This window comes from Zea mays, chromosome 6 (assembly GCF_902167145.1).
Source record: "Zea mays cultivar B73 chromosome 6, Zm-B73-REFERENCE-NAM-5.0, whole genome shotgun sequence".
NCBI lineage: Eukaryota > Viridiplantae > Streptophyta > Magnoliopsida > Poales > Poaceae > Zea > Zea mays.
Genome location: NC_050101.1, coordinates 17,118,677 through 17,123,676, shown reverse-complemented (window position 1 = coordinate 17,123,676; position 5,000 = coordinate 17,118,677).

The window sequence follows — 5,000 nt, the reverse complement described above, 5'->3', positions numbered from 1 at the left end:
CTCCAAATTACTTCATTCCAGTTCCTAAAATTTTGTAATAATGTTGTTTATTACATAGCACCTCTGTTTTAACATGAAAATGGTATTAAAATTTATTTCTTAACTAATCTCGTATCAAATACATAAAACCTTAGGAAATTCGTTTCTCCTTCGTTTTAAATCCGATTTGACTCGTTCCAGTTGCGTTAGTCTCGTAGCAACGCGTAGATTATTATTACTCAGTTTATTCTTATGTTTGGTGTGATGTTAATTTTGCCTATACCATGTTTGTTTGTATTGCTACGACTAGCGTGAGGTCACGAGTCACCTGAAGATCACCCTGGTATCTGGAATCTCAAGTGCCAGGCAAGTTGTGCCCTTGATCACTTCTTTTTACCCAGCCATGTTCTGATTAATCATAATGATCTGCACAGGTTAATTTTGATGGGACCCAATAGGTTACCCTAGTTTGATTATCTTTATACCTTGTTACCACTGAACATTTTGGGTAGTACTTGCTAGTGCTTTATGTGGTTTTGGGTATGGAGATACACTATTCCTGATTACACTTTTTATTATCTGTTTATTATTTACTGTTCATGATAAGATCATTATGTTAATTGGAACATGGAGCGACCACCCGGGAAAACAGTGCTACCACAAGGGTATAATGGGACGCCCTTGGCTGATTAATTAGGAAAGCTAGTGGAGGACTACCTTACCCGAAAGGGGCAAGGGCAGTAGGGGAGTGGTCAGTGTAGGGAGGCCCTCGGGAGGATTTTGCTGCGATGGCGGTCCTGCAAGGGAATTCCTGCATTGGAGCTTCCTATAAACTGTAGCGGGTTTTCTGAAGCTAGTGGAACTTTGTAAAGGCCTCGTAGTGTTACCCTGCCTCGCCTCCTCGGTAGAGGTGTATGGGAAGTCGCGATCCCTTGGCAGATGGGTAACATGACTTGTGGGTAAAGATGCGCCACCTCTGCAGAGTGTAAAACTGGTATACTAGCCGTGCTCACGGTCATGAGCAGCTCGGACCCTCACATGAGTAAATTATGGAACTTAAACTCAATTTGTCATATGCATTGCATCGCAGGTGAGGTTGTTACTTTTGTTCTACTATTTAATTGGGCTGGTATTTACTTATACTTAGTAATTGCTAATAAAATTTTGACCAACTTTAAAAGCAATGCTCAGCTTCAACCATCCTCTTTGGTAAGCCTTACACTTCACATGAGCTCCCATCTTTGGCGAGTTCATTCACATTATTCCCCACAACTTGTTGAGCGATGAACGTATGTGAGCTCACTCTTGCTGTCTCACACCCCCCCACAGGTCAAGAACAGGTACCACAGGATGAGGCGCTTGGAGGATGCTGTGACGAGTTCGTGAGAGGTCTAGGCCGTCGTCTCCCAGTCAACTTTGGGTTGCTGGATCGTTTCCTCATATGATGTAATTATTTAATTATTTCTGTACAGAACTCCTCTTATATAGTAAAGATGTGACATTCGATCCTGTGCCACTATGCATCATATGTGTGAGACTTGGTCCCAGCACACCTGGTGTTTATGTTCGCGCCTGGGTTTTTGACCCCTAAAATCCGGGTGTGACAGAAGTGGTATCAGAGGAATGTTGACTGTAGGACGAAACCTAGATAGAACTGGACAATCATTATCTACTTACCTTTGCTACTCTGATTCATTCTAAACTTATCTTAATCTTTTCTCATCTAATTCCGCTTACTCTGATTATTCTTATCTTTTCTTTCTAAAGACAAATGTGGATTTCACACTTTGAAATCCCGTACCTAAAGTGACCTTTAGGAATAGGAGACCAAATCTTAGGAACAAAAACAAAACTATTTTTATAGGTATCTATAGGCTTGAATGCTTGTTCTTATGATAATTGTTTGATTTGGATCTTTGATTGAGTGTGATGGGTTGTGGATTAATGTCCACAATTGCATCTGCCTATACATCTAGGCATAAAGAAAAATACTTATAAAACTAGCTAGACAAACTAGATTATTCCTCATTAAAGTATCTAGCCTAACAATATCCATCTTATCTAGAAAGATTCTATCTTACACTCATAGATCCATCCTATCTTAAAAGATACTCATCTTATCTTGAAAAGATCTTATGTCACCCTAATAGATCTAACTGACCTCAAAGGATTCTATGTTATGGATCCATCTTATCCTAAGAAGCATACTTATCCACCCTAGTTTAACAACCATGATCTAATGCAAATTAATTAGATCTTATCTAGTCAAACTAGTCATACCAATCTAATCTAGATCTCATCTAATCTAATATGATCTAATCTAATGTGGTCTACTTAAACAGATTAGTGATACTGGGAGAAGAGATTAAACCCTACTAGTCAGGTATTAACTTAACTTCGCACATTAGACCAACTCAACCATAGGCATAAGATCTAACCTAGCCAATAGAGTCTTGATGGATTGCATAATCTATCTATCTCCACCTAACCTCAAACAATCTTTTGACCTACATCAATCTCAGCCATATCTATCTTAACCATACTCCGGTAACTCCGATGATAAACACTGACCCCGACTCAATGAGACCAAGACCGAAGAAGAAAAGATCGACATTGACAAGGAAGGATATAACAGTCAAGCAAATATCGAGATGAATCAAGATTTAAATATTTCGGATGAAGTCTTCTCCTTGCCATAATCTTTCTTACCACAACCTGTCCATCTTATATCATACATAATAAGTACCTGGATATCTATGCTCTCCTAATCACCCACTATTGATTATAAAAAATGATGAAACTCTAGATTTTTAACCCAATTATATACTAAAAGCTGAATTACAAACCAATCCTTCTGTATCCCTTTTCTTACAGATCTCGGGGACGAGATTCTTTTTAAGGGGGTAGGATTTGTAATACCCGATTTGTAATTGGTTAGAAATAATATAAAGAGAAACAATTTCTCCTTATGTGAGTTTGACCTTTATGCATCATCACATGTGAACACCCCATGTAAAAACAAATAATTAATAACATAAAAGCCACTAAAGTATGTATCATGCTGGTTTTCATTGTTGTGTGCATCTTGTGACCACAGAATAAATCATATGAAAAGAAAATATTAAAGTCCCAAGTGGAATTTAGAATGTAAAAGAGATTTAGGATTTAGAAAAGAGAGAGAAATATTGGCCAATACCAAATAAAATCCTTAGAGAAATAAATTCATTTCAGCATGGCAGGTTTGAATCACACCTTCAAATAGTTGAGTACAAATTCATCACAAAATTTTATATCCAAAATTTGGATTTCAAAATAAAAAGAAAACAAAAGCAAAGGAAAAAGAGAAATAAAAGAAAGAACCAAAGACACCTAGCTGGGCCAATTTCAACCAATTCGGCCCACTAAGTCTTTCCCCGCGCAGCCCAACTAACCTACCGGCGCCGACATGTGGGACCTCTGTGTCAGCTGCCCTATCTCACGCGCGTGCTCTGGCTCCATTTCACTGCGCCACTGCCGCGTGGGGCCGTATGTCAGCCGTAATGATCGCGCTCCCTCTCAAACCTTGCTCTCTGCCACTGGGTCCTCCTCGTCAGTTCGCCCTGTGGATCTTCCCCCGAACGCCGCACTCCGCCAACCTCGCGCAACGGATGCCGAGTTCTTCGGCATGGCGGACTTGTGCGACTAGGCTTCTGCCCGCATATAAGGAAGCTGGGTCCCCACGCCGTTAACCTAACCACAACTGGTTGCCTCTTCTACCCTCTGGCGCGACCTCGCGCACTGGATCTCCTCTCCGCTGCCATACGCCATCGTCACAGGGGGGCTTCGCCGTCGTCGGCTGGAGAAGGAAGGCTACCTCCGCCGCTCCGCTAGCTGTGAGTACTCCTAAGGACATACGCTCGTACCTCCTACTCCAGTTGCAACTAGGATCGTTCGATAAAAGGCACGCATCACCTGGCGATTTCTCGCCGGAGTGGTAGAACCGCCGTGCACCGTGGTCAGGGCTCACGCGCACGCTTTACTTCAGTTGAGTTCTGTCCGCGAGCTCGGGCCATTCATGACAACGTGTAGAGTACCTAGATTGGAGGAATCGGTGCTCGGTGCATCGGATTGGGGTTCTTCCGGTGGCTCTCCGCCGTGGGAGCTCAGGCTCCGCTGTTACCCGGCGAGGGCTGGGGAAGATGCACCGTGGACCGTTGGATGCTCTATGCGCGGCTCTGATTGAAAACCAGGTGTCGGTTCGGGCGCGTTCGTCTGGGACCGTCGATCTAGAGTTAGTCGGCTGGGATTTAATGATGTGTGGAGCGAGCGATTGCCGTGGATTCTAGATCCAGTGGCCTCAGTTGTATACCGTTTCGTTTCAAGCCGATTGGATCCTGGCCCTAGAATTCTAATCGGTCGGCCAGAGTTAGTCCATACCCCTTCGCGGGTCTAAATTGCATTTGGGCCCCTCGGTTTATGTCAAAACAACCCGCAGTCCTGGCGCCAGCCGATCTGTGTCTAGGCAATTTTACCCCGAGCACCCTGCATCTCTGTTTAAATATGCGCGCAGTCCAGAGGTCATGGGAAATTGAATAAATAATATCAGGAAATGGTTTTTAATGAGAAAATAATTACTAGAACTTCAATAATTCATAGAAAATGCATATGAACTCCAAATTACTTCATTCCAGTTCCTAAAATTTTGTAATAATGTTGTTTATTACATAGCACCTCTGTTTTAACATGAAAATGGTATTAAAATTTATTTCTTAACTAATCTCGTATCAAATACATAAAACCTTAGGAAATTCGTTTCTCCTTCGTTTTAAATCCGATTTGACTCGTTCCAGTTGCGTTAGTCTCGTAGCAACGCGTAGATTATTATTACTCAGTTTATTCTTATGTTTGGTGTGATGTTAATTTTGCCTATACCATGTTTGTTTGTATTGCTACGACTAGCGTGAGGTCACGAGTCACCTGAAGATCACCCTGGTATCTGGAATCTCAAGTGCCAGGCAAGTTGTGCCCTTGATCACTTCTTT